A 22,925-nucleotide genomic window follows, 5' to 3' on the forward strand; every position below is an offset into this window, starting at 1 on the left:
CTAGACCATCATGCCCAACAGTCGTACCGACGTGGTCAGGGATCGTACCGTTTTTTCCTAGGATCGTACCGTCATGCTCAAGGATCGTACCGTCATGCTCAAGGATCGTACCGTCATGCTCAAGGAACGTACCGTTATGCTAAAGGATTGTACCGTCGTGCTCAAGGGTCGTACCGTCATGCTCAAGGATCGTACCGTCATGCTCAAGGATCGTACCGTCATGCTCAAGGGTCGTACCGTCATGCTCAAGGGTCGTACCGTCATGGTCAAGGACCGTACTGGTGCTTCGAAACTGCTTATTTCTCAATACTTTCCCGTTTCCTGGGTTGAATTTTTAGGTTATTTGATTATCATTTGATGATATGAAAGTTCTTTTGAAGTTTTTGGAGTGAAACTAGGGAATTATATGTTAGATTCCAGGGATTAATCATGCCTAATGCTTATGGGATGTATCTGTTTACTCCCGCGATTAGTCGTCTGTCTCATGGGATTAATCATTGCTCTCATTGTTTGGCGTCGCCTCAGTTTAAAGAGCAAACAACTTCTTTACACTCAGGTGGATTAATTACCTATGCTCGCTCTGCGTTTGTCCCTCCTCACACGTAAACAATAGTTCTGACGTAAACAGGACGCCCATGAACACGCAAACGGTCGCCCGGAAACGGGAGTTCCACGGTAGACGCAGACAGTATCCGAGATGCAGGCATAACACCCGGTCCATTGGGTTATTTAAACCCGGTGCAGCGCTCTCTGGGGTTCTGAAACCGGCGTGACGTCATTCTCTGGGGGGAGGGTGTATTTTAACTCGGCAACGTCTGGAGTAAATTGATCCAGCGCGTCGGCGGGGTATTTAAAGCCAGTGCGTCAGGGGGGGATTTAAATGCCGGCGCATTGGGGTTATTCAATGCCAACGGGTCGAGGCATTTAAAGCCGCCAGCGCGTCAGGGGCGTTTAATGCCGGCACGTCGGGGGGAGGGTATTTAAAGCCGGCGCGTTGAGGTATTTAAAGCCGGGGCGTCTAGGGTATTTAAAACTGGCCCGTCGCGGGTATTCATAGCAGGCGAGTTGAGGTAGGTAAAGCCGGTGCATCGGGGTATTCAACGTCAACGCGTCGGGGGGGGGAGGGAATTTTATAAAGCCCCTGTGTTCGAGGGTCTTGAGACCTGCAGGTTGTGGGGAGGGAGAGAGAGTGGGTGATTAGCTACCGCTTGTCTGCTGCGGGTATTTAACCCGACGTGGTGCGCTCCAGGGGTGTGTTTATACACGGCACTTCAAGATTAGTTTTACTAGGTGTGTGTCAGGGGTGATGAACCCCCCCCACCCGGCACATCAGGAAGTGTGAACCCTCTGCCCAGGCTGGTGTGGACTTTAAACCATCTTAAAAACCTTTGTCAGAATTTTCGTTCTTGCTTTCTTTCGTACCGAAAGCTGAGCTTGATTGCACCATACACCTATCCCCCCCCCCCCCCTTTTTTTTTTCGATATGCGTCTCTCTCTCTCTCTCTCTCTCTCTCTCTCTCTCTCTCTCTCTCTCTCTCTCTCTCTCTCTCTCTCTCTCTCTCTCTCTCTCTCTCTCTCTCTCGAAATTTCCTTCAAGCATTTTAGTCCTGTAAGGTTTTTTTTTCCCCACCTTTTTACCCCGTCCGACGTATTGCCGGATGGGAATGGAGGGTGGGGTGGAGAGAGAGGGCCTTTGCTTTACTGTTCATTTCTTCTACTGTTTCTAAAAGGACTGCATCCTTTTTAGGCCAGACCACCTCGCTCGTACCTTCGATCTATGTGCTCTCTCTCTCTCTCTCTCTCTCTCTCTCTCTCTCTCTCTCTCTCTCTCTCTCTCTCTCTCTCTCTCTCTCTCCTTCCTTTCACTGTAGTCGTGTCTCCGATGAGGGATTCTCCCAGTGACATTTATCTCTGCGGTAGAAAAGAAAAAAAAAGAAAAATCACAGGGATCTGGAGCAGGGAGCCATCTATCGACCATGCCCCCGAGGGGACGAGGAACACCTGTGGGTAGGGTGTGGGCCGACTGCCGCACACAGGATTCGAGCCCGTGCAGGCCCACCGTGCTGACTCATAGTAAGCGAACCACTATACCACGGAGGCTTCTGATGTATAAATCCCCGCAACACGCAGAGAGTAATCACGCACACACACACACACACACACACACACACACACACACACACACACACACACACACACACACACACACCAACATACACACACACACACGCATACATGCATACCCAATACTGAGGACGTCTGTAACCCCCATTATGTATATGTATGTAAAAGTAGGAATTATGTAAATGCTGAGTGTTGCCCTCACTGGAGAAGGGGGAGAGCAAAGGGTAAGGGGGGGAGATATGGCAATAGGGAGGGGGAAGGGGAGGAGGGGGAGGCGTAGATTAAGGGGGAAGAGAAAGGAAGGGACGGAGGGAGGGATTTCAGGGAGGCCACTGCAGAGGGTCGAAAACATGATTAGGTTCAAAAGGGGGAGGATAGAGAGGGTTGTAATGAAGAAGGGGATGGGAGACAGAATGGTTTCTAGGTCGAAGCGGAGTCGATGAGAACGTTCAGAGACTGGGAGAAACCCGGTCTGGGGTGCGGGGGAGAGGGCTAGGGGTTGCTGAGGTTCTCTAGTGGGTTAGTGAAGGATTTTTGATCATAGACCTAATGATCAGAGGTTCTTAAACAGAAGGTCACTGAACTGAGGATTCAGAAGAAGCCTTGGGAAGAAAGGCAAGAGGGGGGTTTCAGAAAGAGGCGCAGGGAGGTCTCAGATTGTAGACAGAAGAGCTGCACAGATATAGGGAGGGAAATACACGTTTTCGAACAATACGGTGGAATGGTAAGGTTCTAAGAGCGATTCGTTCGTGAGTTGGGGTCGGGGGAAACAACAGTGTCGAGACTCTAGCAGCACTAGAAAGACGGTGGACCAACTCTAGAAATTGGGGACGCCAGCTCTAGAGAATGAGGATATCTATTTCTAGAGATACATCTCTGTAAAGCTTCTGGGAAATAAGGCAGACGTTGACGTTATGAGTGAGACAGAAGGATGACTCTGCTCCGTGGGAAGGGTTCATTATGGAGCGGTCGAGTGATTAATGTGGAACAAATATGATAAATTCGAAAGTAAGAAAAGCAATGACGCGCGCCAGATTTTATGGAAATTTATGTTTATACTGAATATATATATATATATATATATATATATATATATATATATATATATATATATATATATATATATATATATATATATATAATCTAAAAGAGATGATTATTATTTTCTTTTAAAGTTTTCTAATTTTTTCATATAAACTTCGTTTATAGTGTCTCACGTCTTGCCTCTCCCACTTCATCGTACATATACCGCCCTCCCCCGTCTCCTTCCTCTCTCTCTCTCTCTCTCTCTCTCTCTCTCTCTCTCTCTCTCTCTCTCTCTCTCTCTCTCTCTCTCTCTCTCTCTCTCTCCACTGGTCTCTTCCCAACTCCTCCGCCTCCCACAAAGACCCATTGCTGTTCACGAGTCGTCGTCCGCCTAACTCGCTGCCATTCACACTACCACTGTTTCATCACCACTTCCTTTCATCGCCATCACCATCACCACCACTCCCTTCACCACCACCTCCTTCCATCACCATCATCCCCTTCACCACCACCTCCTTCCATCACCATCACCACCCCCTTCACCACCACCTCCTTCCATCACCATCACCCCCTTCCCCGCCATCATCATCACCTGCAGGGTCGTCATCATCATCACCATGATCACCAGGAGGGTCACCACCAGCGGGGTTGGGTCACCATCGCCGCTCGCCCCCCCCTCCACCTCCACCCCGCCATCAGCATAAATACATCACATCCATCATTATTTTCTCTGCTCCGGTGACTTTCGCTGAGTGTGATAGCCTGGCTCTCTCTCTCTCTCTCTCTCTCTCTCTCTCTCTCTCTCTCTCTCTCTCTCTCTCTCTCTCTCTCTCTCTCTCTCTCTCTCTCTCTCTCTCTCTCACGTGTCACTTCTTGTTATATCTCTCACTCCATGTCCCTCCCCCCCCTCCTCCTCCTCTCACTTCTTCCTCTCCCTCCCCTTTCGCTTCCTCCTCTCCCTCTCCTTTCGCCTCCTCGCACATCCTTTTCACTCTCCTTCTCTTTTTCTTTTCCATTCCCCTCTCACTACGACCTTCCCTTCTGTCTCCCATCATCAGCAGGCGCGTCGCCCTCTCCCTCTACCATTATGAGCTCTCCCCGCTCGCTCTCTCTCTCTCTCTCTCTCTCTCTCTCTCTCTCTCTCTCTCTCTCTCTCTCTCTCTCTCTCTCTCTCTCTCTCTCTCTCTCTCTCATCAGCTGTGCCCCCCTCATCTATCCCCTCATGCTTTATCAGCTCCCTTGTTTCCCCTCTCCCGCGTCAGCCGACCTACTCCCTCTCGTCTCACTAGCTTCTTTGTTCCTCATTCCCTCACATCAGCTCCTCCTGCCAGCTACTCCCCTCGCCACTCTCTCTCTCTCTCTCTCTCTCTCTCTCTCTCTCTCTCTCTCTCTCTCTCTCTCTCTCTCTCTCTCTCTCTCTCTCTCCAGCGAAGCAGAATACCAGAGGTGAAGGATTAAGATAAATCAGGGAATACCTAACCAGCAGAAGATTCATCCTAGTAGCAAATGGCGCCACGTCTTGAAGACTGTAGATATGGCCCTGGGTAGCACAAGCAGCGGTGGTGGATGATTCCCACACACACACGACCATGATTATCCTACGTGGCAGAGACACTTGTGCGTACGTGTCGAGAGGGAGGAGGTCAACTGGCGGTGGTTTTCGAATCCTTCCAGTAGGGCCGTACTGTAGGAGGAGGAGGAGGAGGTGGTGGTGGTTGCAACAACTGCAGGAGTAGTCTAGTAGCGTCCGTGCCGGAGATCCTCCGACATCTGAACGTTGGATGGGTGATTCCTGGATCGCTTTATCGTAAAACATCTTTAGCTTTATCCGTGATAAAGGAATTGAATTTCCTTTACGAGTTTAATGTCTGGTGTCCTCTGTCTCTATCCACACCGAGTCACTAGTAATGCACATGTTTTTTTAAGGATCTTCGCGAAGGTCTGGAAGGCCAAAAATGATTAAGATGTTATTCTCCCTCTGTGGTGACGAGAGGAAAAAGACCCCCGGCTTCTTTAGGAAAAGAAATTTTGGGAGATAAGAGAGGAAGGAAAAAGTCTTCTTAGGACAAAAAGTTTTGGGAGACATTTTTTCAGCATCGCACGCTCCTGTGTTTGTTAGTTTGTTTGTTTAACCGGTGATGATAACTCTTGAGATACTGTTGTTGATATTGATACGGGTACACACAAGGTGCACGTCAGGATAAGACAGATCTGTGATGTAGAGTTGTGGTAAGACTCGCCGGTACTAACACTGTCTGTTGGTCGTGGCGACGGGAGGCTGGAGAACACTGGCTGGAATTCCGAGAAGGGAGTTGTTCTGTCTGGGGCTGACGTGGTAAGCAGCATGACGTATCACGTGGGGCTGTAGCGGCCGGGATGGCGGGAGGGGAGATTATGACGAGGGAGTCACAGTCTCGAAGTGATGACCTGGGAGACTGTGACGGTAAGGGGAAGAAGCCGTGGTACCATGGTGCGGTAAACTGTACCAAGCGGGAGGACAGAGACCTATAGTGTGAGGGCGCCATAGTGCTGCAAGGGTTGTAATGCCATGGGTCCACAATGCCAGGAGAGGCATAGTAGCCAACCTGGGAGGAGGAGGAGGAAGAGGAGGATCCAGCACGGAGGAGGTCTTACGGGCGTGTTAGTAGCCAGGGAGCGACGTGTGGCGACCCTCTGAAAAACAATGCAGATCTCACGTTAGTTATGGTCTGCAGAGGCAACCTGGGCTCGCTCGTGGGAGGGAGGCAGCTGCGTCTGTGATGATGGTTGTGGCTGTGGTGCAGCTGCTGTCGAACCTCTGCTCTCCCCGCTGTGCCGGGTCTCTTGCTGCTGCGCTGGTGCTGTTCCCTCCGTACTATAGGCTGCTGCTGCTGCCTACGAGCGTCTGTACCGGCGTATCTGTAAGGTCAGGATTGAGCGTCGCTTCGACGCCCCGGAGTCGTTGGCGTTGACGAGAATTTCGTAGGAATCTTGACCCCACGACGCACGTCTAGACGACCAAGTTTGGCCGCCCCAGGGAGACGTACTGCGGAGGCTCCGCTTTGGACACAGAAGTGAACGACCTAAGCCCCAAGACAGTAGCGAAAGACCGTAGTCCCGGCACTGTAGAGAAGGTCTGTCGTGCCGACGCCGTTGTGAACGCCCGAAGCTGCTCTTATCACGACTGGACATCTGAAGGATCTGCTGCGCATCACGGAGCGAAGTGTAACGTGTCACCGACCGACTACGCCTCCACGACATGTTATTAACCCACCCACCTCAGCTTATATCACCGAACAACCACGGCTCCACGACACCTTACCGAACGACCACGGTTCCAGAATTACCAATAGCACCACCACACATCACCCGGTAACGAGCGTTCCACAGCACGACCTTACCATATGACCGAACGACCTGGGTCTCTCCTTGAGAGATGGGTAAACGACTCCCGGGGGGCGAGGCCGGGAGCCATAACCCCGCGCCACAACGACACTTGACTCCCAGCTGCAACGACAATTATCGGCCTGCGTGGGGTGGCCATCCGTCCGGCTTTTGTCGTTCCCCAAAGTTTTTTGAGCCGACTTTATGACGCCTCCAGCCGTCGTGTACTACGGGGTGGGGGTCGGGTGGTGGTGGGTTGGTGTGTTCTAGCCAGTCCTGTACTCCATGTTGCTGTACTTCGCGATACAGCCAGATACAAACAGACGATATTATGTAACTTATCATATGATTTGAACCGTATCAATCGGTACCTGGAGGATCATTGTCCAGAGACGGAGACCACTGGCCTCCAGGTTTGGAGATGGAGACCACTGGCCTCCAGGTTTGGAGATGGAGACCACTGACCTCCTTGTCTGTAGACGGAGACCACTGGCCTGGCCTCCTGGTCTGTAGACGTAGACCACTGGCCTCCTGGTTTAGAGACGGAGACCACTGTCCTCCTGGTTTAGAGACGGAGACCACTGGCCTCCTGGTTTGGAGACGGAGCCGATGTGACGTCGTACAGAGCCCAGCCATCTCGAGTTATGATAATGACGCCTGAGGCCAAGGGGGACACCAGGGGGTTGAGGGTGTGTTTTGAGGGGGGGGAGGTATCTTAAGATATAAATAGATAGATCGATAGATGACCATACCTAGACCTGTTGCAAACGAGTCTTGGCAATGTCCCGTACGTGATTAAGTTACAGTTTTCCTTCACTGCGGGTCATTAAACCCGGCTGTCATACCTGGGGTTATAGGGGGATATCTCTCACGGCGCGTGAGGGCTCTACTTCCCCGCCTCCCGCTGGGGTCACTTTACCCTGGGGCAACGTGGGAATCTAGCCCTTGCTTCACGCGAGTTGAAACCTCCCCCCTTGCCTCGCGTGATGTTGATGAATGGTATGGTCTGAGGCCTGTTGACTCAGTCCATGTTGCTGGTGATTTAAATTATTCAAATATATCCCATAATTTTCAGGGTGTTTTATAGTATTATTCAGCGGTTGTGATATTCATAAAGGATTTCCACCCCGTCCATAGTATTTTGAAATAGATGAGTATGTGTGTATGTGTGTGGAGGGGAGGGGGGTATATATATGTGTGTGTTTGTGAGCCTATATGGTTGTGTGTGTGTGTGTGTGTGTGTGTGTGTGTGTGTGTGGAGGGAAGGGGGGTATATGCGTTTGTGAGCCTATATGGTTGTGTTTGTGTGTGTATGGGGAGAGGGTATATATGTGTGCTTGTGAACCTGGCCAATACGTCATCATCATTATCATTTCAGACTTATTAGCATCTTTCCTGTGTCTAGATATAGGAATATCCATGGGCCTTGAAGACCAATCATGCTTTTTCAGACTAAGCAGAAGAACGTGTTTACTGTAGACATGAATGTATTACCATGTAATGTAATACTTGTAATATCTATTTTCGGGAAGTCGCATTGCTCAGACAAAAGCAGCAGTAGCAGTAATCGGTTCCCCTTTCCATAAGAGAACAATATTCCCTCAGTGTTTCAGGGGGTCTTCTGTATCCCCAAAAAGATACACACTGTCGCAGTTCTCACTCAAGAATCAAACGTCTCAGATGATTCCTCCTCGTCCATACAGAACTCTTTAAAAAGATCCACTTCCAAGAAGATGCCCCTAAAAGAAAGAAGGGGGAGAGAGAGCAAAGAGTCATTCGTCCTTAATATTAACGGACAACAGCCTCCGAAAGGCGTCCCTTTTCAAAAGGTACCACGCGCCCCAGCGAGAGTGTACTCCTGCAGGAATACACAGTAGCAGTGTTGCTTCATATGAGAGAGCTGGACGGGAGGTTTTGACCGTGGCACGGGGAGATTACCGACACTTCCCAGTGTCTAAGATCTATAAACTTGCTTTGGTGTGGCTCGTCAAGATTACCGCCGACCTCGTGATATAGAAGAAAGCAGTGATATATGTCGGCTATGTCTCTCATCAGCTGACGTGTGTATGTGTGGGTGTGTGTGTGTGTGTGTGTGTGTGTGTGTGTGTGTGTGATCTAGCCTCATCATCACTATCACCCTGCTTCACCACCTTCATCGTCATCACTCCCCCTTCTCACCATCGCTTCTCTCCCATCATCACTCTCTCCATCACCATCACCCCTGAATCCTTAACACAATAGTCCCTCCCTCCCTCTCCATCATCCTCCCTTACCTCTATACCCTCCCAGCGCCGTGTGTGAGAAATCTCGCCTTTTAGAAAAGGCTAACCATGAGAGAGAGAGAGAGAGAGAGAGAGAGAGAGAGAGAGAGAGAGAGAGAGAGAGAGAGAGAGAGAGAGAGAGAGAGAGAGATAACCCCAGGGCCAATCCCCCCCACGAGAAATCAACGTGTGCCGGAATGGTGTAGAGAAGGTGTGTGTGAATGGCGTCGGACTGGCCTCTCCTGCCCTGCTATGTGCTCGCCCCGCTAGCTCTTCCTCTCAAATTGCCTCTCTCCCCAGCCCGGGCACACAGAAAGAAGAGGGTAGTCCGCATATTTGAGGGGGTTCCACAGGGTTTTTTTTTTTATATAGGAGTTTTCTTTTTCCTCTTCCCCTGGTAGGACCGTCAGTTTTCCGTCTGTTTCTCTCTCTCTCTCTCTCTCTCTCTCTCTCTCTCTCTCTCTCTCTCTCTCTCTCTCTCTCTCTCTCTCTCTCTCTCTCTCTCTCTCTCTCTCAACCGATCATTTCCTCCTCATTAGATTTCTTTCATATCTCTCCCGAGGAGTTTGATAAAGCCTCGCTCGCTCACTCTCCCACCCCCGTTACAGAAAATCCCATGCATCTGAGATCATCATTTTGGATGCATGAACCATTAATGAAAGAAATTCTGCCCGTATAAGCTGCCCCTCAGTATGCAATGTTAGTTTCTATAAATCACTCGTGGGATTTCATGTGTACTCATGTTTTGTATCTGTCTGTCGAACCATCTTCCCACACGTAGAGCCTCACTGATATACTCTCGTCGTGTTGCAGTAAACCGTCGTTCACAGCAGAACTGGGGGGGGAAAAAAATTGGCTGTGTTTCTTGATAATGCGTTCTTACCCTATGAACAGACTGAGTATGAATATGGAATGGTAAGTAGGAAAGCCCTTGTTTTTAGATATATCATTTTTTTCTTTTTTCAAAAGGATGAATTTTTATTCTAGGATGGTGTCATCCTCCTCCCGATCTGCCAGATTTACTGAGGTGGGACAGGGTGTTGCTTTGGGTCCACTGCTGTTTCATGCATACTTCTATAATTCAGTTGACTCATTTCATTCGAATAAGACGCCCTCCAGGCAGTTAACAGTCGTTAGAATACTATTAATCGACACAGGTTTAGCCTCCACCTCTGGAAATGAAGACCACAAAGGTTTATATGTAAAGCAAATTCATCGTCTAGCCACTTAATGCAGGCTGTGTATCATATCCTAAAAGAACACTAGGGTCCAAGATAACTTCTGGGCTTTTCCTTTTAATGTAGTGGACTGTATTTTTCCCCAATATTTTGCGGCTCACTTCTTTGTTGTAATGTTAACAGTTTTATCTGTTGGCTGGTGTTCCGTGTTCCTCGAATATATTCCTCTGTTCAGACGAAGGTTCTGATCAAGACACCAACCTTTATAACAAGGAATTTTATTTCTCTATATTTACATGGTACACAATGACATGTGTACCTAACATTCTGAAAATGGCTATTTTTTTAATACATAGAATTTTCTGATTGTTTTTGTTTTATTTTTGCGCGCGTGTGTTTGTATGTATGTATGTGTGTATTAACGTTTTCTGTTCATGTGCACATACACGCGCTTGTGTGTGTCCATATATTTGTTTGCACTTGTATGTATGTTTCGTATAACATACTCGCTGCTCACGCTGTCTCCTCCATCATATCTGTAAAAAAGAAAGTAAGAATTAGAAATCTGTGCGCTCTCTCTCTCTCTCTCTCTCTCTCTCTCTCTCTCTCTCTCTCTCTCTCTCTCTCTCTCTCTCTCTCTCTCTCTCTCATATGAAGTTGTATCATCTATTGCATAGATGATACAGTAACCTTATACCCCAGCACGCCACATGACAAAGGACTCGCTAAAACAGAGAATGAAAAGCCTTGGTATTTTTCCGCCCATGTCAATCGTCCCACAAGCTCCTATACTGTAAGACATTAAGACAGACGCAACTCCCAGTATCAGTTAAGGTCGAAAAAGTCACCCCAGTCTCCGTCATCGCACGCCCTTGGGTACGGAGAGCTGCATACCACCTTCTCGACCCGAGCGAGGACTTGGAGTTCCTGACGGATAGGATCCTTTCACAGTTTGTTGACGTCACATCCCGTCTCATGGTCGGATCACATCCCGCGAAAATACTCTTCGGTCTCGCTTTGCTCCCACTGGTATTTTGGGACTTGTTCAGCACCCCGACCGGCAAAACGAAACTATGTTGTCCACTGATATTTCTCCAAATACTGTGTGGTCCTCCCCAGTTGTTGATATTCTCCAAATATCCACCACAGTCGGAGAGTGGAATAGGTGAAGACGGGAGCCATCTCTGTCGGAGAGTTGGCTCCGGCCGCGCTAAGAGAGAGAGAGAGAGGGGGCGCTGCCACTGCCTCCTCCTCCTCCTCCTCCTCCGCCACCGCCGCTGCCGCTCCAAGACATGGTTTGATTTCATGCAACTTTGAATCGGGATCCCGGTCTGTGATTTACGATTTTCCTGACCTCACCGTACGGATCTGGAACGGAGGAGGGGGTGGTTGGGGGTGATCTAAAGTGCAGTTGGAGTGCCGCTCAAGCGTGGTCTGAGCTGGAGCTGGAGTGGAGGGATTCTCAGGCAGCAGGAGTGGAGTATCTCCTCCAAAAGTAAGTCTTCAAATTCTACGCAGCTGACGAATTCTAGACTTTGTCTTCACTGCATTACATTTCTCGTATCCTCAAAAATCTATAATATTTCGTACGTCGTATTTACGAACCTTCAGCGTTCAGGTGATGTATTTCTATACAGTTGTATGTTATATGGTTCGATTCAGTGGTTGTTATGAGGTAGTGGACGGTAAAGACGGGATCCATTTCCCACGTTGAATATATAGTATGAACTCTTTGAGTATGACGTTACGACCCTTGAATACGACGGTACATTCCATCATCACCACGGTGCTACCCTTCAGTACAACGCGCGTCTTTAAAGCACGAAGGTTCGTATAAGACGCCAGAACACAGCGGTACGACTTTTAAACACGACTGTACGACCCTCGGCTAATGATACGGTTCGACCTAAAACTGAGACACGGTTTGAGTCAGGTCGATCGCCGAGCCTGTCATCATAAACATGACAGTCGTACCGTCGTGCTTAAAGGGTCGTTCCGTCGTGGTCATGAGTCGTGCGTCATGATCAAAGAGTTGAAAGAAAAGAAAGTTGTTCAATCAAACTCTGTTTCCAATGGTGGTGTAATTTCTCTCTGCTTAATTTCACAGAGAACAAAAATGTATACATAGCTCTTGAGAAGGTAAAACGATATATATATATATATATATATATATATATATATATATATATATATATTCTAAAGATGGATATATGAGATTATCTGTATCTCTCTTCATGCAGTACAGGGAGGGAGTTCTACAGTCTAGGGACCCACTCTCAAAAATGAAACTGTTTTTTTTTTACTGCATCGAGCGCGCGTTGTGTATATGTGTGTAATTGCTTATATGTAATTACCTATTTGATCGTTATGGAGAGAGAGTTTTTCTCTCAAGGTACGATTACAGCAGTTAATGCATGTGTGTGTGTGTGTGTGTGTGTGTGTGTGTGTGTGTGTGATGGCTCCTGTAGTCATCTTGTTTTTAGCTGTCTATTCGTTATACGTCGAATGGCAATGAGATGCGAGTATGGCCAGACAAATAGGCAAAGGGAGATATACGGACAGAACGAGGAAGGGGGGAGGAGTGAGGCGTAAGGCTAAGGGAGTAAAAGGGCGGACGTAGAGACACGAGTTTCGCCAAAGCCAGACACTTGAATTCATCTGTTGCTCGAACTCTACGTAAACTTAGGAACCTCCTTTGTAATGCCCCTCCACCGCACTCAGCTCTCCATTTTCCCCCATCCTCCCATCTTGAAAAACCTCCCCTCTCCCTCTCCTTCCCCCTCCCTCCCTCCCTCTCTCCCTTCAAAACACACTCCTCCTCTCCCTCCCCTCCCACCTGTTCCCTTCACGACCTCAACTGGTAAACAGATGACCTGATTTGGGGGGAATATTTTGGCCGTTTACGCTTGAGATATGAAGCTGCCTCCCAGATCCCCTCCCACCGCCATCGTCAGGAGGGTCCTCATGTAGGGGGGTGGGGGGTTAAGTGTCTGGTTTATGGGGCTGACTCTCAGCTGGGTTTAGGTGTCTGGTTTATGGGTCTGGCCCATGGCTGGGCTTAGCTGTCTGGCCCATGGCTGGGTTTAGCTGTCTGACCATGGCTAGGATTTGGTGCCTGGCTCATGGCTGAACTGGCCCATGGCTGGGCTTGGGTTTCTGGCTCATGGCTGAACCGGCCCATGTCTTGTGGAAGGTTAGGTTAGTTTAGCCTTTATTGTTTTGGTCAGTTTATACTTGAGTCTTTATGCCCGTCTGTGATTCTTGATGTCTGTATCCCCGTCTGTGGTTCCTGATGTCTGTATCCCCGTCTGTGGTTCCTGATGTCTGTATCCCTTCCATTATCACTTGTGCACGAGTCTCTGTCTTCCTGTCTGTAGTTTGTCGTACATTTCTGTCCTGGTCGAGATTTTTGCATCAGTTTCTCTATCAGTCTCTCTTTCCTTCTCCCGTCCTCTGTCTGTGGTATGTTCTTGTACTCTCTCTATCTTCATATTTTCCTGACTCATATTAGTCCTTATTTTCTTGTTTATTTTTTTCCGTACAATTTTCTGATCATTCTTCCCCTTTGGTGTTTGTGGACCTTATTGGTCAATGACAAACTAATTGTTTCGTATGTGTAGGCAAAAGGGGAAAAAAAAAAATAGGGAAGGGGAAAGAGTCACACTCCTTGAACACGACGGTACAACCCTTTGAAACGCGACGTGTAGGCCCCCAGTGCAGGCAATAGGGCCCTGAACATTCAGAAGGGCGAGAGTCCTACTTCCATTGGATAGAATGAGGTGGTGCAACGTGATATACGAGGGGCGACATGCTGTCACTGTGCTGAAACAGGACATGTGAAGCAATGAAGGTAAACACTGGAATAGAGCTTGAAGCTCGATAGTGGATGGTGAGCGGTGGTTTTGGTACATTGGGAGTGACAGCCTGAAATTATACAAGGCTATTTTTTCCATTTTGTTGATGCTTCCACGCTAAATCGGGAAAGGCGTTAGAGCAAATATGATATATATATATATATATATATATATATATATATATATATATATATATATATATATATATATATATATATATATATATATATATATATATATATAGTAGAATCAAGCGTTCATTTACTCGGGAATTTCATAAAATCCAATTTCCCACTCTTGGTGGGAGCGTGGCCCAGGCCTTCGTCTTTCCCGCGTAGGTTGAAGATAAATCGCCAACTGTTCCAGACGATCTCCTTCCGTGAGCCGCCGCCTGGGGGGATCCAACACTTTTTACTTACTAGGCGATAGTCACTTTTTTACCGGCTCGAGGAGGATCCAGTTCTCCTTACAAATCGAAAGTCGGGTATTTATGACGCCTTTGGTGGATTCGATGCAATTTTTTAAGGGTTCGAGAGGGATGGCGAGGAGTTCTCCTTTACGTGTTGCCGATGTTTTAAAAAAAAAAAAGAGGCATTCACTACGCGATGGTCAGGGCGTCTGTTGCCTGTGTTTTGGTGATGAGAGCGGCCGTTGATGTCATCTGTTAACCTCTTAACTCCACACGTCTCAGTTTGAAACGGATAGTTTGACGAGGACATGGAAACAGATGGTCATCTTTGCGAGACCAGTCGTACTTAAGAAGTTTCATATGTTCTGTATTTGTTGAGAGACACTTTGTTTTCCTGTGTCACTTGCATCCTCACAGAGATATTTCTGATATTCCTTAATTTCATATTGATGGTCGAACCAGGGAACCTCAAGGGAAATTTCGTGTTTGATTTTACGATTGAGAAAATAAAAATGATACATCAGAGTTTTAAAATTTTCATGAAGAATAATCATTCTTTGTCAAGATTTTTTATGGTAAGTTTGCATTAACGAAACGTTCTAAGGCTTGTCAGACATCGGTTTAAACAGTTAATCACATAGAGCGAATCGAACATCAATGATGAATTTGCATTAAGTCAGACTTCGTCGTTGATGTATTCTAAGAAGATATATTAATCAGAATCTGATTTTTAAGATTCCTTAACAGCCTTCGAACTCAAAATATTTCCAACATGGGAGACGCATTTCCGAGTCTCTCGGCGTTACATCGTGTTCTTCTTCCTCCCTCCCTCCCTCACGTCCAGGATCTGTCTTCCAGCACCCTTCCAGTTTCTTCCTCCGTTGTTTAGGGCTCTGCCGTCCAGCGCTGTTCTAAAGGGTCTGGAAAGGAAGCGGCCGCATTCTGTTGTGACAGAGTTTCGTTTTCTTGTTCGAAAATAGCCTATCCTTGCCTTCACCCACTTGGTCCTCCTTCATCTATCCTCACATCCATTCCGTCATCCACCTGTTCAGCCTTCCATCCGTCTGCCAGTCTAGCTATCAACCCGTCCATCTAGACACCATTCGGACATCCACCTGTTCAACCCTCTATCCATCTAACAGTCTAGTCATCCATCCTCCGATCTAGCCATGGTCCCTCCCACCATACATGTTGCACAACACACCCCCCTCTTCCATACACACCCCAGCAACTCAGCAATATAATTTACCCGTTTTTCCCTCCGTCGGCCAATAAGGTCCCTGGAAACATGGACTTCGAGCGACGTTCCAGACGATCAGCTGGACGAGTTCCGACATCCAGATTTCCAGATTTCCTCCCTAGAAGCTCCTGAGGAAGTCTCCAAGAGGACACAGTCACCACCGACCCGATTTTCCGCTCGTCCTCCCTCTCTCTCTCTCTCTCTCTCCTCCTCCTCCTCCTCCTCCTCCTCCTCCTCCTCCTCCTCCTCCTCCTCCTCCTCCTCCTTGGAGTCGGGCATTGGTCGGATGGTACAAGAAGAGGCGAGATTGGTAGCGGAAGCCCGAGAGGCCCCTTGGTCGAGGAGTCGCAGATTCGGCAAGGATTAGCGGCGAATGGTTCAAGAAGGATTAGAGGAGGTTGGTCATAGGATCTGCAGACCAGGATTTATTTGTGTGGGTGATGGAGAAGTTGGTCGAGGGATTAAGTACTATTGATCAATGGATTTATCGCAAGAGATTAGGTCTTACTGGTAGATTGATTCATAGGGTTAATTACGATTGGTTAAAAAGACTAGGTGGAGGATTTGTCAGATGTGGTCAAAGGACGAATCGATTACATGCTATTATTAGATAGATTCTCTAGAAGGATTTACAGTCAGTTGCTAACCCACTCACACTCAGCAGCAGTACACTAACACTCGCGCGTGCACACTCTCACACACACACACACACACACACACACACACACACACACACACACCACCGGTCAATATATTCCCCCACTCCTCCACAGGGCTTTCCCCTTCCCCTTAACCCTCTGAGGGGGTCTATATATATGGCATAAAATTTGGATTTGCGTTGGTGCAGCTCGGTCGTAGAGGCTGCCTCGCCTCCACCACCATATCTTACTGTTCCACAGGTGTCTTACCATCCACCACCAGCATTCCCCTACCCCAGACCCCTCTCCTCACAACTGTCTCGCTCCTTATAAACCCTCCTTCTACACTACACCACAAAGACACCACAAACTTGACCTGTCCTTGTACCTGCATCATTAACCTGTTTATATATATATATATATATATATATATATATATATATATATATATATATATATATATATATATATATATATATATATATATATTTATAAAGTTAAGAGATCAAGGAGAAAGAAAACGAGAAAGTAATTGAAACAAATATGATAGTTGATCAAGTCACTTCAAGAATCGTTCAGTCATCAGGTTAACAATTCAGCAACGAGTCTGACGTACTGTCCGCATGACGGTATACGTAGAGGTTCAGTTTCGTACAGCAGTGACTCTCCCCCAGCACGCCCACCGCCATACTGACTCTCGCGATGGTTGGAGCATCGGAGGAATGTATGGTGGAGACCCTCTTCTTTTTCCATAGCAGGGCATCACCCTCTCGGGCATGAGGGTACGATCCTTGGGTATGATGGCTTGACCACTGGCCCAGACCTTTATATGATCAAGTGGAAAGGCCAGGAGATTATACCTAAGTAAGTCGTGCCGCCATGCTCAAGGGTCGTACCATCGTTGCTCAGGAGTTGGAAAATGATATCATCCAAACATTCGCCTCCAGACACATAAGACTTCGAAAGCATTTAATTGCATCATCATTACTGAGAGAGAGAGAGAGAGAGAGAGAGAGAGAGAGAGAGAGAGAGAGAGAGAGAGAGAGAGAGAGAGAGAGAGATTTCTGTCTGGCCAGAACACTGTGTTCATTAACTCTGTCAGTGATCTTCACGACCACCTCATCTGACCAGAAGCTTAGCCCAAGAACACTTAGGGTTGGTTCTCAGGAAGAACTCCCGACCAACATTTCATATTCCTTCAGCAGTCAGGGTCATGCAGACATAGCGGTCTCGAGGCAGATGCCTCGTGGAGGCGCGCATCCCACCTAGAGAGAGACCCTGGGAACCATATCCCGAGGAAAAAACGGGTCAGTAGACACTTGTAGCAACGTGCTGTTGGCTAGGCGAACACCTGGTTCTCCTGCGGCAGCCTGAGAACAGCGGGCGGCGCGGCGACCCCGCTGACGGCGTCGGAGACCACGTTAACGGAGACGGAGTCAGCGGCGGTCAGGTAACGGAGGAGACTACAGCAACGAGAACGACGGAGACGGGAGCAGAGACGACGGCGACGGCAGCAGAGACGACGACGACGGAGACGGCAGCAGAGAACGGCGACTGGCAGCAAAGACGTCACTTAAGACGGAGACGGCAGCACGGACAACCCCAGACTCCGCCATGGCACTATCACCCCGGTACCTGTCTCATGGAAAACCTTCCACAGGTTCCTTGTGGCCATGATCACAGAGACAGCGCACTAACCCTGATAACGTCACACAGGACCTTTGAGGTCATGATAACATAGATAACATACTACCCCTTATAACGTCACACAGGATCTTTCCGGCCATGATAATAAAGATAGGGTAAGCAAGTTGTTTACCATGGATCTGTCACGGTCCCCTTTTATAAGGTGATGCTGTCCTCCTTACTGTACACCTCCCTCGAGACCTTTGCGTCGTCTGCAAACATATTGAGGTAGCGTTCCATATTGTGCCAAGTCATTCTTGTAGATCAAGAAGAGTAGCGGTCCAAGAACAGAACCCTCTGGTACTCCACTGGTCACCTCCATCCATTTCGAGAATGCATCTTTGATAATATATATATATATATATATATATATATATATATATATATATATATATATATATATATATATATATATATATATTCTTACATGGTTTTGTTATAATGTGTGCATCCTGCTGGTGTCAGAGTGTTGTCTGCATCTCGCTTGTGTGATCTTAGCCCTTTTGTTTCGCACTGATGTCCTAAAGGCCTCTGTGCCATGCCGGTGTCATAAGGGACACTGTGCTATACTGGTGTCTTAAAGGCTCTTGTGCCCAACTGGTGGCATGAACATCTCTGTGCCGTACTGGTGTCATAAACGTTTCTGTACCGTACTGGTGTCATAAGGTTTCTGTGCCACTGTTTTCATGAAGGCCTCTTTGCCCTGCTGGCGTCGTAACGACACCTGATCCTTGCCGGAGGAGTCTTACCCTCGTCATCTGGTGTCATTTACCGACTTCACAGTAACTTTAAGCTAAGCTGAATCCTGTCCCCTCCCCCATTCTGACGAGCAGGGAGACAGGCTAACTGCCAGTTAAAGCAGTTAGCGGGTCGTTTGGTAGCGCTCCTCCTGCTTCGGGACTGGCAATCTGAAATTATATGTAGATTATATGTGGGACATATGTAGATGATATGAAAATGTGGTGGGTTGTACGGATGGTAATGAGAACACGTGAGCTAGGCTGTATGCTGGAATGCTTCCTATTGTGGTTTACGCTGTTTCTCTCACTTGCTTTTGACGCTCACGTTCACTGGCGAATTATCCTCAAACACATATATGTATCTGAAGTAATAGATATCCTTTATCTTAAGTCATTTCCAAAAGGATATATTTTTTTCATAAGCGTTACCGAGACGTGAGTGTTTTTCGTAACACGGGGTTAAGCATTTTCGAGGCCTCGGAAATTTTATTTTTCTGTTTTGGTAACGGAGATTTAAAGTATTTCGTGACCATGAATTGTCTTTAACCTAATCTATTTTCTTAAGCTTTTTTGTAGCCTTACGTTCAACAATTCTTTTTTTAGTGACCTGAATTAATTTTTTCGTAACCCTGAGTTACGATATACGTCTCTTAGATCTTGTACTTGAGTTTAGCTTCTCAGAGTCTTGTAAGGACAGGCCGTAGGCCAGGTCATCATGTTCAAGGGTCGTACCGTCGTATTGGAAGGTCGTTTCGTCGCACTCAGGGGTCGTACCATTGTCTTAAATGAAGTAAATAAATGCATCTGTATTTTCTCCTCATGTTGTGAATTGATCGCAGGACTCGTCATTCTAAAACCCGCGAAAAATGATACAGAACAACAGCGAAAATCTTGTAGACACGAGTGCTCCAGCTGTTGGTATGCCATAGTATATTTTCCACAAAGGCATTTCCCTGCCTCGAATGCCGTATGCTTTTGAAATACAGAATAGCCACACAGGGACCCAGGCAAGCAAGCATACGTTCCCACAAGCACCGAACACCGACACGCCCCCACTGTTGGTACGAAGGACAAGACTTTGCAAAGAATCTAAATATAATCTACATTTACATTATAATCTAAATATAATCTGAATATCCATTATAATCTAAATGTAATCTTAATCGACGTCGTCATCTAAATATAATCTAAATCTACATCATCATTTAGATATACGTACACTATGATATATATCATATATAATGTACATCAGAATTATACCGCTAGACTTCTTTATATCTAAAACAAGTCAGACTATCAAGCAACTGTGAAAAAAAGCGCTGTAAATAGTTGTTTTATTCATCTTATAGACATATTAGTAATATAATCAAAATAACTCTCCCTTCCATCCCATCTTGTGAGTCACAAAGCTATCAACTACAGGATATATATATATATATATATATATATATATATATATATATATATATATATATATATATATATATATATATATATATATGATAGAGTTGATAGAGATGCTCTGTGGAAGGTATTAAGAATATATGGTGTGGGAGGCAAGTTGTTAGAAGCAGTGAAAAGTTTTTATCGAGGATGTAAGGCATGTGTACGTGTAGGAAGAGAGGAAAGTGATTGGTTCTCAGTGAATGTAGGTTTGCGGCAGGGGTGTGTGATGTCTCCATGGTTGTTTAATTTGTTTATGGATGGGGTTGTAAAGGAGGTAAATGCAAGAGTCCTGGAAAGAGGGGCAAGTATGAAGTCTGTTGGGGATGAGAGAGCTTGGGAAGTGAGTCAATTGTTGTTCGCTGATGATACAGCGCTGGTGGCTGATTCATGTGAGAAACTGCAGAAGCTGGTGACTGAGTTTGGTAAAGTGTGTGGAAGAAGAAAGTTGAGAGTAAATGTGAATAAGAGCAAGGTTATTAGGTACAGTAGGGGTGAGGGTCAAGTCAATTGGGAGGTGAGTTTGAATGGAGAAAAACTGGAGGAAGTGAAGTGTTTTAGATATCTGGGAGTGGATCTGTCAGCGGATGGAACCATGGAAGCGGAAGTGGATCATAGGGTGGGGGAGGGGGCGAAGATTTTGGGAGCCTTGAAAAATGTGTGGAAGTCGAGAACATTATCTCGGAAAGCAAAAATGGGTATGTTTGAGGGAATAGTGGTTCCAACAATGCTGTATGGTTGCGAGGCGTGGGCTATGGATAGAGATGTGCGCAGGAGGATGGATGTGCTGGAAATGAGATGTTTGAGGACAATGTGTGGTGTGAGGTGGTTTGATCGAGTAAGTAACGTAAGGGTAAGAGAGATGTGTGGAAATAAAAAGAGCGTGGTTGAGAGAGCAGAAGAGGGTGTTTTGAAATGGTTTGGGCACATGGAGAGAATGAGTGAGGAGAGATTGACCAAGAGGATATATGTGTCGGAGGTGGAGGGAACGAGGAGAAGAGGGAGACCAAATTGGAGGTGGAAAGATGGAGTGAAAAAGATTTTGTGTGATCGGGGCCTGAACATGCAGGAGGGTGAAAGGAGGGCAAGGAATAGAGTGAATTGGAGTCATGTGGTATACAGTGGTTGACGTGCTGTCAGTGGATTGAAGCAAGGCATGTGAAGCGTCTGGGGTAAACCATGGAAAGCTGTGTAGGTATGTATATTTGTGTGTGTGGACGTGTGTATGTACATGTGTATGGGGGGGGGGGGGGGGGTTGGGCCATTTCTTTCGTCTGTTTCCTTGCGCTACCTCGCAAACGCGGGAGACAGCGACAAAGTATAAAAAAAAAAAAAAAAAAAAAAAAAAAAATATATATATATATATATATATATATATATATATATATATATATATATATATATATATATATATATATATATATATAAGGAAAAAGTGAAGTAATTCGTTATTAAATGTGATCTCATTCCAACATTTGTGAATTTTCATGTTAACTAAAGAAAAAACTGTACAACGAGGTATAAAATTGTTCTATGAATCAAGTCGAACCCCCCAGTAATTACCTAATTTCTTTGTGTGTGTGTGTGTGTATTTACATACCCTCGGAAATTTTTCTAGACAACTCTCATAGAAAATGGGTAATTCAGTGTCGGGAGAAATATTGGAACGGGGGATTAGAACAAGGTTCAAGAAAATCTCGGGTACGTAAGGTGAATTATGAGCGCCATAAATTTCGGGAAAATTACTATGGGAATTGTGAGGAGCATCGCCACGCTGACTTACTGAACAGGAATATTTTAACTGCGCTACACACGAGAAAAGGGAAAGTATACGAGGCATTTTTTTTTATATATATATATAGATATCAACATACTCCGCAGGGCGAACTATGGTATATCTCCTCTTCCATATTTACCAGTTTATATGAATCCTGTTATACCTCGAAATATACGTTGTTATGTTTATTGTGCTGGAGATATATCAACGGCCGACGTGTGGGGGATATACCGTGTTTAAGTCTTCCTCTCTCTTTCCCAGAGATCTCGTTTTAAAAAGCCATATTCATGTAGTTCCCCCTAAAAAGTCTTCGTTCCTTTCCTTTCTAATGAATCGCAGGGTGTTAGTCTTGTGTGTGTGTGTGTGTGTGTGTGTGTGGCTTAGTGACGGGGATGTACCGTGGCTCGTAGTATATAGTTGGCGCTTGTCTCATTCATGAATAATTAGCAAATGGCATCGTAGTTTGAGTACGGTGGTTATCACTTGTGTATATATATATATATATATATATATATATATATATATATATATATATATATATATATATATATATTTCTTACAGAAATATGAAAGATTAATGACAAAAAATTTCGTAATAATGATGATGATAATAACAATAATGATAATAGTAATAATAATAATGATAATGATAATAATGATGATAGTAATAATCATGATAATGATAATAATAATAATAATAATAATAATAATAATAATAATGATAGTAATAATAATGATAATAATAATGATAATAATGGATTATATATATAACTTCCCATGACCCGTCTTAAAGTAGGAACTTGGTGTTATCCACAGACACAAGTGCTCCTGTAACTCCAGACCTTCTCCACTTCCAGTAGCTGGGAAGTGAAGGCTCGACAGACTAATGTGCAAATGAATATTCATGTCTTAACCTCCCCTATGGCGAAAGGCACGGGTTCGAATCTGTTTCCGGTTAACGTCTGCTTCGGCGTCACACGCCTCGCGTTCGGCGCAGCTACAGCACCTAAAGACGCTAAGCACATCGAATACTCCCTCTATACTAGACTCCATGAACTGAGGAAGGTCTTAAAACCCTGATTTCGATTTCCTAAGTTGTACGAATCCCATCATTTTTTCCCTTTCCGTTGGCGTCGAAGTACGCATCGCGGTTAGTACTGCGTAGTAAGCCCGCGGGGTTGTGACG

At 46.1% G+C, this 22,925-nt stretch overlaps 1 protein-coding gene and 1 long non-coding RNA gene across 2 annotated transcripts in view; one reads left to right on the plus strand and one right to left on the minus strand.

The window, feature by feature from the left end:
* Positions 1–22,925, plus strand: part of l(2)gd1 (lethal (2) giant discs 1) — a 206,530-nt gene that overhangs the window by 60,933 nt on the left and 122,672 nt on the right. The gene's annotated exons all lie outside the window — the stretch shown is intronic.
* Positions 10,214–22,925, minus strand: part of LOC139758058 (uncharacterized) — a 36,727-nt gene continuing 24,015 nt past the window's right edge. The window contains exon 2 of the long non-coding RNA XR_011714756.1: positions 10,214–10,488. This is a non-coding gene — a long non-coding RNA (uncharacterized lncRNA). The remainder of the gene's footprint in view (positions 10,489–22,925) is intronic.

The sequence above is a fragment of the Panulirus ornatus genome, chromosome 29 (genome assembly GCF_036320965.1).
Source record: "Panulirus ornatus isolate Po-2019 chromosome 29, ASM3632096v1, whole genome shotgun sequence".
NCBI lineage: Eukaryota > Metazoa > Arthropoda > Malacostraca > Decapoda > Palinuridae > Panulirus > Panulirus ornatus.